Raw genomic sequence first — 11,883 nt, forward strand, 5'->3', positions numbered from 1 at the left:
CATTCTAATATGTTACTCCACAAATCATATCTTTCACATAATATGACAACTTAAGGGTATTCAGAAATGAATTCATTTCAAGTATTCGTTCGCATGCAGCTCATAAACTATCAAACATAATTCCTCAAAGGTTAAGGAAACATTCACGACATAATCACATTTCAAAGGTATATACCTCGTACAATAATTAGACCCATCGTAGTAATTAAATTCTAACTCAACGACTTCATGGCTCTTTGTTCATTATCTGAATTAGACTTATCAGTTCAAATCAAATCTCTAACAAACTCCAAGTGCCAACCTAAATTTCATATCAAGGAATTACATGTTCAGAGTAGAGGATTCATAAAATCAAATACAGATCAAACCTTAATGGTCATACTTCCCACATTACAGTAAAGTAGTATTCATTTAAAATCCATGCTGGCTTAGAAGATCTCAAAGTCAACATCATGACAGCAAGCACATAATACATTTACCATGAAATTCTTATATTCTTGTTCCATAGGTAGTAAAATGTTTCTAACATGGACAAAAACATTTTCCAAAAATATGTAATACATAAAGTTCTTCAAACCCTTCATACGTACATACAATACGTTGTTCAGAGATATTACTCAGAAACTTATCAGGCCTTTCAAAGATATCAGATGATGGAATAATTCTCAATAGCCTTAAACTTATTTAAACTTTGACAGAACAATCTCCGATTTAACTTATAACAGATAGGCAGAATAATTTGAGGCTCAACATAAAGCTTTCGTCAAGTATGCAACACTAAATTATCAATTAAAGAACTCATTCACGCATAGCAGAATATTTCTTTCAGAAATCTTGTCATATCTTGAACATTGGGAGCTTCGTAGCGTATCTAGTCATTTTGGAAAATTATCCAGAAAGCTTATCATGTCATAAACATGTCGGAAGTTCATAACATTTTGATCATTTCGAAAAATACTTACTGTTTAAAAACATGTGATCACAAATCATCCTTATAGTATCAAAACAAAGAACATACAGTTTCGTAACTTCTCGCAACATACTAGACACTTGGTCATGTCGTCATAAGTTCAAGTTGACTAGTTAGTCATAAACTTTACTTAACCCCTTTTTAAATACAAAATAGGGATTAGTTTAACAGTTTGCATTAAAATGCAGAAACAAAATTTCAATTTTTTTTTTTTGTCATAACTTATCAGTTTTTTTTTTTCAGTTTTTTTTTTTTTTTTAACCGGTATCATGTGGGCAGACTCATCATATAGGTGGGGTTCTTCATATCATTCGACCATTCCTTGTAAGAAATCCTGATTACAGATTACAGATTACGCATGAACAAAACAGAATCACTATATGTATAACTTTTTATCACAGCCAGTCCTTTTCAACATATTACAAAGTATCATGCGAAACTTATTTTAGCAACTATCAACTTACAATAACCTCTCAAACTCGCAGGTTTAAACATTGTTATAATAAGAAGGATGTGCCTATGTTACAGAAAGTGCACATCGCACATATTATCTTATGTGCGCACTAAATCATGTAAGTAAGTCATCTAAACAGATGCTTCGCAGATATTTATCAATTCTAGAGTCACAATTAATAACACACATTTCACTTAGTCATAGGCATATAACATGTCTTACCGTTCAACGTGAATTCTTACCACGCTTCTGCTGCGCAACTTTATTGATTTAATCCCATCTGCAGGTCTTACCATGTTCTGCATAGTAATAAATCACAATATATACAAAAAAAAATGTATAACAGACATGAATAATAACCATTGCGGTTAGCGTCATTACATGTACCATTATCGTTGCTATCAATTCCTTTCATGTGCACTAAGGATGTCATACATGATGCCTAAGTCTTTTCTAGACACCCTAAAGCTCAATGGATTCGTGTGTGAGATAGCAACTCGTGCTCTGATACCACTTGTCACAACCCAAACCCGCCCCTAAAAGTTTGGGCATGACCTGTTTGAAAACGAACACTTAACCTGTAGTAAATAACATATGGGGCCTCATCGGAAGCATAAAGTAGGTAAATAACTATACATATAAATTCCATTGAGCTACATCTACATGCCAGGACCTCTTATACATCACATTCATCATGGAAAATAGATAAAGCTCCAAACCATATGTTGTAGCATCGGTGATAAACAACCATATGTACAGACCCAGCCCCATCATTGGGCTTATATAAAAATCATTGAAGTTCTACCTCTTTAACTTTAAATGGGTAATCAAAATTAAGCCAACATTTCAATAGACTTTACAAAAATAAATGGCTTCGTGCAGTGCCTGAACCCACGAAGGTTGACAAAAGAAAACAGGTGTCATGACTAGGACTGACCACTTGGTTGGTTACCTATAGAAACAGACATTAGACAGAGTGAGCCAAGCTCAGTGAATAGTAATACATAAATTAAACGATGCTTAAAATGAAACATAACACATAGCAATGCATATAAAGATGTAAAGTTCACATAGTTAGTCTAATTCTGTGCTACGTACATAACGGCCTTAAGTTCAATCTTGCAACATAAACATGGTGGCTATAAGCCCCTGAAACATGGTGGCACAAGGCCCTTGAAACATGGTGGCTATAAGCCCTTGAAACTTGTGGCACTAAGGCCCTTGAAGCATGTGGCATAAAGCCCTTGTAACATATGGCACTAAGGCCCTTGAAACATATGGCATAAAGCCCTTGTAAAGTTGGCATGAAACCCTTGAAAAGTTGGCATGAAGCCCTTGGACATGCATATATGAACCCAAGAGGTGTCTCACACGGACTCTAGAGGTAACTCACAATGTAGCACTTAGTTCCGTGTAGCACTTTGTTTCATTTCATAACAACTTATACGGATGGCTATAAGCCTCATAACTTTCACATATGTATGGACTCAAGAGGTGTCTCACATGGACTCTAGCAGTGGCTCACAATGTAGCACTTAGTTCCAAGTAGCACTTTGTTCCATACCAATAATCATTAGGTCTTACTGACCAAACCACACATGTAATGTCATACCATAAACGAAAATAAATTCATACATATTCATTATGCTTGAATCATTAACAGAAATCAGAATTCATACTTACTTATACTTAGCCGTTTAATAGCGCTGGCAAATCAATAAAAAGCATTCTTGTTAGTTCCATAAAGAAATTCCTCAATATTGTGAACTTATAGTACACTTGAACTTGTACATAGGTAAGCTTGTAACGTATCTTGTAGCATACTTAAGCTTGTGTCGTACTTAAACTTGTAAAATACTTAAGCTTGTAACGCACTTAAACTTGTAACATACTTAAGCTTGTAACGTACTTAAACTTGTAACATACTTGAGCTTATAACATGCGTACACTGGTAACATACTTGAATTTATAACATACATGAACTTGTAACATGCGTCTACTTGTAATATACTTGAACTTATAACATGCGTGAACTTGTAACATGTGTCTACTTGTAACATACTTGAACTTATAACATACTTAAACTTGAAAACTTGTAACATATTTAAACTTGTATATACTTGTACTTGTAACCTTACTTAAACTTGAACATACTTGAACTTGTCACATATATAAACTTGTAACATTCTTGAGTTTGTAACATTCTTGACTTATAGCATACGTAAACTTATAACAGGCTTAAACTTAGAACATACATAAACTTGTAACTTAATTATTTGAACCACGGCATTATTACCCCTGGGTAGGGGCCTTGTGCTAAAGATGATGTGAATACTTCTACATATATGAATAATCATTAAGTTAATAGAAACCAGAACATTTCTTGTTATATCATGTCATTATCATGCACTTAACAAAATAGAATAATTCATATTCTTATGTGGGTTGCATACTGATGGTAAACCTTTACTTTCATATCATAGATTCTAAACGTTCTTGGGTCCCTTCGTAACATAATCTTAGATTCACACAAATATCATTCTTCAAGGATGAACATAAGTTCCACTTATTCTTTAAGAAATAACATAGTATGCTAATAAATAACAAAGGGCTAATATTCGTCATTAACAGAACATAAGGATTCCGAAATCATGCCGACGTACGCGAATCTTTCAGCGTTCATATAAGTTCACATTGCTTTCCAATTGTCATAAATGTTCGTATAATACTTACAAAGAACAGGGCATTAGTGAAAATAATTGTCAATGGTAGAAAAAAAATGTACATTTTTGTACTACTACTCACAGTGATCGGTTCCCGGTGGTAATGGTACAATGTCCTCGTCTGGACCTACAATTACAGTGTACAACACATAATATGAGGTTATACTCGATCCTTTACTTATTCTCTTTGATCGTTCAATCAATTAGTCATGGTGGTACCAAGTTCATTATTCTTTAATATGTTGTAATCCATGTCTTATAAAACAGGAGAAATCGATAGGAATTGGTTTAGGTGAAGAAATGGTACATAACTAATTGACATAACGTGAAAAGTCGTCACTAATTTGGGTATAACTTTTTTTGTATTTAGAATTTGGGAGTGAGACTAGCGCCATTGGTAACTAGACTTCCGGGGCTTGATTTTAGGCTCAAGAATCACTCAAAACGGAGTCCGGATGCAAAAGATATACCTATTCAAAGTTGGCTGGGCAGAGCTGTCTCCGCACGTGCGGGTGAACAGTGCCGCCCGTGCGGCCCTGGACAGCAGCAGTCCGAAAATGGCTGAAATTGTGGGACTTCTCATTTCCAAAAATCAAACCTTAATTACATGTAAATCAAAGCCCAAAACCCTTTAATACATGACCAATTTCACATTATTATTCTTCATCAAACACCATAATCTCACAATAAACAAATTTAATGATTTTACTTCTTCAATCAAGGAATTCTTAGAAAATCAAGGTTCATGGGTTCAAAGCTCACATCTTCTATATCAATCCATGATTTCAAGTAGTAGATGGATTCTATACAAGGTTAGTAATTAGAGCCACATACCTTACCCAAACCTTTGTTCATCCCTTAGTCTCTTCAATTTTTCCCAAGCTTTTGGTTGATCTTTCCTCTCTCTTCTATCTTCTTCAACCATCTTCAAGCTTCCATGGATGTTGAATTCCTTAGGGAGAAGCTTTGCCTCTTCTCTCTCTCCCTCTCTCTCTCTCACGGTTCTCCTTCCCCTTTCTCTAGATATTTTTATTTTTTTGTTTGGTTCAAAATAGATGAGTTTAACAACTCATAAGGCATATATGCATATATAAAAGCTTCCCACAAATAGGAAGGGCCAAACACGCCCTTACGAATCACACAAAATCACATTTCAATTAAACTTCCCAGATAACTCTAAAAATTATGCTGATCATAAATATGTCCCCTATTCCGGTATCTGAAGTCTTTAAGGCCTTTAATTTGCAGTATAAAGTTAATCACCCAAACGTCCATTAACGAATCAGACAAATTAAATTTCAAATTAATTTTCCCAAATAATTCCAAAAATTCCCATTAACATATCCAAGTACTCAATTTTGATTTTTTGAACCCATAAAGGTCGGTAATTCCCATTTTAAGTCCGTAACTCAACTGATAATGCTTCAATTCTAATAGATATAATTAAATTAAACCACATCATTTCATAGGGAAATAAAGATGATTTCTTATACGCATTTTGGGGTCATTACACATTTGCACTAAGACACCTAGTTAAACACCTTCACTTTGGAGCTGAGGTCTATTGGAGCTTCTTTTGAGGTCTTTGGCTTGCTTGTGGTTCAGAATTGTTGCTAAAGTTGCTATCTTCTTCTTGTTCTTCAAGGGTAAGCATATATCCCTTTTAAAGCTTTGCTTTGATTAAGTCTTTTACCACCTTTGCATGCTATTTAAAGGCTGGTTTTAGCCTCTTGATAACTCTATTTTTAAGGCTTTAAAACATTGGTTTAAGGCTTGTGTGGCTAGGGGGGTGGTTCCCTCTTTTGCTCTTTGGCTTGTTAAGCCTCTTGAGCCACCTCTCTAAGCTTTTGAATCACCCCTTGCTTGGCCTTTTAACCACTAAAAATCAGAGGAATTTCAGTGGTAAAAAGTTGTTCTTGTGGCCCAAAATAGGAGAGGGTGATCCCCTCTCCTTGTATTCTTGTTTGCTTGTGTGGGTGGCCGAATACATGAGCATGTATTTCATCCTTTTTGAAGCTTAGTCCAAGCATGTTTTTGGTGTTATTTTGGCATGCTTTAACTCAAATTTTGGTTGGTGGGGTCACCTCTTGCTTGCATCTTATACTTGTACTGCAATCCTACTTGTTGGCTTAACATGCATCATGCTTTATGCCTCTCATTCTAGCTTGTATTGGCTCTATCTCAGCATGTTTTTGCCATTATTTTAGCATGCCTTAGCTCTATTTTGGATGGTCTTGGCCATGTGAGGATTGCCTTGTAGGGTTGTAGTGTAAGTGGCTTTGACTAGGTTTGAGTGTCAAGTCTCTAGCATGCTTTACTTGGGTTGTTTGCATGCCATAAACTCATTTCTCACATGATTTCAATGTATATGGTGTAGTCACACTCTCACATATTCCACTCCTTCATAGCTTTTGTGAGTTGTGCCTTATGCCTTGTTTATGAGCCAATACAAATGCATGCTTATCTAGCTCTTGGGCCACCATTTCAGCATGTTTTGGCCTTTATTTTGGCATGGTTGAGCTCTGTCCAGAGCCGGTTTGGTTGTTTAGGCTATGTATTGCATGCTTCTTGTGTAGTGCACTTTATTAGCCTTGTGCTTTAGGCCTTCTACCATGCCTTATTTGTGATGTTCGTGTGATATGGCATCATTTGATATGTAATTTCACAGCATAAACTTCTATCGTACTCTCATGTTTATCACTCTTTCATTGTGTTTAAGAGTTGTGCCCTTATTCCTTGTTTGTGAGCCATCAAATGAGCATATCTTTCTTGCCATCCATGCTGCGAGTCTAGCATGTTTTTGCTACTATTTTGACCTGCCTTAGGTCTATTTTGAATGGTTAAGGTCATTTGAGCATTGCTTAATATGGTTATAGTGTAAAGGGGCATGACTAGCTTTGAGTTTTGGGGCCTTTAACATGTTGTGCATGTGATGTTTGTGTGATATGGCACCATATTGCATGTAATTTCAGTGTATTTAGTGTAGTCACACTCTCATACACTTCACTTCTTCATTGCTCTTGAGAGTTGTGCCTCATGCCTTATTGATGAGCCAATGCATGAACATCATTTTATTGCCTTTCATGCTATCATTGCAGATCATTTTGGCCACTGTTTTGGCATGCATAAGGTTTATTTAGGGCTGGTTTGGTCCATTGAGCATTGTATTGCATGGTCCTTGTGTTGTGTCCTTCACTAGTTTCAATGCTTAAGGACCCTAACATGCTATACTTGTGTCGTTTGCATGACATGTCATCATTTAGCATATGATTTCAGTGCATGTACCTTTGTCATGCTCGTATATGTGTCACTCTTTCAATGTGTTTGAAAGTTAAGCTTTGTGCCTTGCTTGCGAGAAAATGAATGAGCATGCGTTTCTTGTTTTTTTTTTTTTTTTTGTGCCTACGTTTTAGTGTGCTTTGGCCACTGTTTTTGGAGTATCTTAGGGCTAGCCATAACTCGCTTGATCATTTGAGATTGATAGTGCATGCCTCATGTGTAATATTCTTCACTTGCTTTAGTACTCTTGGCCCCATAACATGTCTTGCATGCATCGTTTACATGATAGAGTCTTGTGCATGCCACTTTAGCATTGAAAGATGAATATGTTGTTTGCATTGCGTTGTGTTTGGATCGAACGTTAATCCAAACACGATGAATGTGGCACGTTTCATACTCAAAGTGTTGAAACGTGTTGCATTTCTTAGTCGCCGACACCCTTGATCATGAATGATAGAGGTGGAGGTTCTTGTGTGTTGTTTGTGCATTCACTAACATTGTGCGAGTTTGGCTCTTTGCCCATCATGCATTGAGATGCGTGATTGGTGGCTTGAGAGTCGAGCACTACGCTCCTTTGAGCTCGAGAAATGATAAGGAGAGTAGTTGCACACACATTTCCTTGTGAATGCATTGTTGTGCCTTTGTTGATCTCTGTTGCAGCAAAGTTGAGATTCTGGAAAGGGAAGTGGCCGGCCGGCCACTTGCACTAGCCTGCCGACCACTTGAAGTGGTCGGGCGGCCAGTTGCAGCAAATTTTCCAAAATGCTCCTGTTTTGGGGCAGATGCAACCTGGAAGTGTGTTCGATGTTCCAAGGTCACTACGAGTTCAAACAGAGACAACTCATGGCAAGGCAATGCATTTCCGAGTGGAAGCAATCCGAGCATGCATGTCTCGCTCCCCTCGAGGCCATTTTACTGCTTTACTTAGCTAGTTAAATTGTCGTTTTCTGTAATTAATTAGTTAATGTGCTTAGCTAATCTAATTCGTCTTTGTAATATTCTAATTAGCTTAGTATAGCTAGTTTCAATTCGGTTTGTAATTAATTAGCTTAGCGTAGCTAGTTAGTTGATTTATTCGGACCCTCCGTTGAGAGGGTAAATGTTGTAATAAGGGAGGGTGCGTGAGTGCGTGCATGCGTGTCTTCCAACCCCATTTCTTTCTCCCTTTTACTTATTAGCTTTTTATTGTTAGTTTAGGGCACATCTTGTCTAGCATACCTTATGCTTGCATGTTTGCATCCATTCATTCGTATTGCACGCACCGGGCTTGGCGCATCATTCAAACGGCATTGTATTTCAATACCTATTTGAATACATGTATCAATTGTCATATTCATATGCCATCTTAGATAGCCGAGCCTATTTAGTTGCATTATTGCATGCGTTGCATTAGGCATCTTAACATAGCTAGGATCATGCATTGATTTCTAACTAGCTTTTGTTTTGGCTCAGAGTACACTGTAAGTGTTTACGCTTTAGCATCCTTGCATGTGTGTAAGTGACTGCCATGATAGCATGATTGGCATTAGGCTATGTGCTTAAGTGTTTAACTGCATGAATGCCTCTGGATGAAGGCTTCATTACTTGAATTGGAACAATTCATCAAAGTGTGAGTTTTAAGCCCATTTGAAGTGACAAATCATCATGTTTTAAGCCCACTTGAGGGTGGCAAATCCGCGTTTTAGCCTACTTGCAAGTAGCATCTTCAAACCATTTTCAAAAACAAACATGAGTTTTTTTGTTCCAATTCTCGTGATTGAGTCTATACTTGTATGTTGTGCGCATCACTTAGTAAGGTTAGCTAATAAACCGGAATAAGAACACATGTGTTTTCAAAAACAACATATCATCTTAGTAGAGGCCGATCCTTTGATCAGGCGAGCGGGGGTGCTCATTTCAGGACCTTGCCCTCTCGTACCCAAGTTTCTGAGCCAAGGCAACTTTGGTGATGACGGACACGTGGCCTTAGGCACAAGTCAGGGTTTCCTAAATTTCCCAAAATAAAATATTTAGGTGGTGACTCTGAAATCTGGCAAAGCAGTCCATGTTTGGCACTTTTGATTCAAAATTGATTTTTCAAAACCAATTGTCAAATTTGGACTCTTTGGTAATTTATCAGTCTTACATTGCACTTTGTGAGATTAGATTCAGAACCGTAACAGGAGTCCAAACTGTAGTAGCTAGAATCCAATTCGCGCCCTCGCGCACGGAGGAAGTTCGGGCGTTCTACAGTTTCTAGCGACTCTACTGGGGATTTAGAGAACTTAACTCGAACTCATGATATGTTGTTTTGTTTACACTTATGTGTTTTTTTGCATTGCATTTGCATTGGTGTGCTTAAGTCACAGTGTTTTCCATCTGCAATTCCTGAACGGTTTGTCGGAGGCTTGCTTGGAAAAGAGTGCCATAAGGCTGACCGGTTACGGGCTCTGCTACAATGGGAACACAAACCTCAGTTTTTGCCAAGCCACCCTATTTGACCATTCGACCTAGTTGCATATCGGAAGCCATAGAGACCATTCCAAATTAGGACAGGTTGCTTACCCGAATGTAGGTTGTTTGAAACCGCTGCGTGCATAGTGAAACCCTAGTTCCTAAGGAAATTAGGATAGAGAAACCCTACCCCATCATAGGGGTGTTTTGGCTCTCACTTGCTTGCTATGTGCTGTTAGGGATGTGTCTCTACAGGATGTATGTATCAGTTTGCAAGTCTGGGTATCAGTCTAAGGACATCAGTATTTGGGGGTATCAGATTTGAGGTAGTGATTTGGGGACAACGATCACTGTTTGAGAACAGTTTGTTCAGCTTACAATGTCAACTGTGTGTTTTCTTTATTTAAGCCGAAATGCTGTCCGTTTTTCTGCTTGTTGTTTCCTTATTTTTGCTTTATTTTCTTTTTTGCAAGGTAGTATTGCATCATTGCTTCCGAAAAGGTAATTTCCCCAAAGCACTTTGGGTTAGAGGTAGAAGGCTTCATTGATCTGAGGATCTAGTTGATGGACAAGCAGTGTTCTTTTCATTACCTCCAGTTACCAGACAGAGGGCAGTTAGGCAGAGAGTATTAGCACAGCAGCTATCGGTTCAGCGGTCATTGTCCACACCACCTGTGCGCAGTTGGGTTGAGATACCTGCTTCTACCTCAGAGAGAGGACATACAACTGTTGTTCAGTCAGATCAGCACCTTATAGCCGGTATGGAGGACATGATGCGTCAGCTCCAAGAGACCATGCAGGCCATGCAGCGGGATGCTGCCCACCAGGCAGAGGTTACTGCATGTCAGGCAGAAGTAGTAGCTCAACAAGCAGAGTTAATTGCCAGGCTTCAGCAGCAGCATCCACCACAACAAGCTGGAGCATCTGCTTCGCATCCACCCCCACCCCCACCTAGTTTTCTAACACTCGGGGAAACTGCAAACGTCCAGGAGAATACGGACGTGCCTACGGGGCCAGTCCCACTCCCAATCCTACCCTAGCTGTCCGAAGCACCAGCTAATCCAGTGGACACACCGTTTGAATTTGAGGTGGATCCAACAGCGCTGAAAGTGAGCAAGCTAGAAAAGCTATTCAAAAGAGCTCAAGGCGTTAATTCCATTCTTGACATAGAGGATGGATACACCGACTCAGTGGTGACGTTGCCGAACCGGTTCAAGATGCTGCATATAGACCGTTTCGATGGTTCCGAGGACCCCATGGTACATCTGTAGCTGTTTTTGGATATCCTGCGATCGATGGGTCTCTCCAGGTTGGAAAAGCTTTCCCTCTTTGGCTGGACCCTGTCGGGTATTGCGGCCATTTGGTACGCCAAATTAGAAGAATTAGTGAAGAGAAGCTGGGAGGGAATGGCCGAGGCCTTCGTCGCCCAGTATTCATACAACACTCAGATCGAGGTCACGACCCGTGATCTCGAGGTAACTAGGCAAGAACTGAAGGAGGGCTTCTCTGACTTCGTAACCCGTTGGAGAGCCAAGGCTTCTATGATGACCACCAGGCCAGCCGAGAAAGACTAGATAAGGATGGTCATGCGGAATCTGCAACCGAAGTTGATGCAAAGGATGATTGTCTTAACCCTCCCCACCTTTGCTGACCTCCACGAGATTGGGGTACAGATTGAGGATGCCATGAAACAAGGTCTGATTGACCAAGAAAGAGAGAAGCCCAAGAGGGCATTTACCCACAGTTCAAATTCAGGCACGAGTAGTGCTGCAGCTGCCAGAACTTCCGATGTAGGCATGGTCACCACCACCACACCAAAAATAGCCACCCCATTCACCAGTGCATCTGGAACTAGCTCACAAGCAACCAAATATCCACCCCGAGGCCAGAGGACCTTTACTCCATTGTACATGCCTCTTTCCAAAGCCTTGGGGGTTCTCATTAGAAAAGGAATTTGAAGCCCCTGGAGCCACGACCATTACCAGACAAACTTCCTTCTTCCCATAACCCGGCCAAATATTGTG

The 11,883-nt window shown here is 39.1% G+C and overlaps 1 long non-coding RNA gene across 1 annotated transcript; it reads right to left on the minus strand.

Annotated features, from left to right (window-relative positions):
• Window positions 1–2,098: 2,098 nt before the first annotated feature.
• LOC145801695 (uncharacterized) lies at window positions 2,099–4,276 on the minus strand. Its single transcript, XR_014343341.1, has 2 exons — window positions 4,230–4,276; window positions 2,099–2,376 (listed from the first exon to the last, which is right to left on the minus strand). It is a non-coding gene; the product is annotated as an uncharacterized LOC145801695 (long non-coding RNA).
• Between the last annotated feature and the right edge of the window lie 7,607 nt (window positions 4,277–11,883).

The sequence above is a fragment of the Camellia sinensis genome, chromosome 10 (assembly GCF_055761805.1).
Source record: "Camellia sinensis isolate YWXY chromosome 10, ASM5576180v1, whole genome shotgun sequence".
Taxonomy (NCBI): Eukaryota; Viridiplantae; Streptophyta; class Magnoliopsida; order Ericales; family Theaceae; genus Camellia; species Camellia sinensis.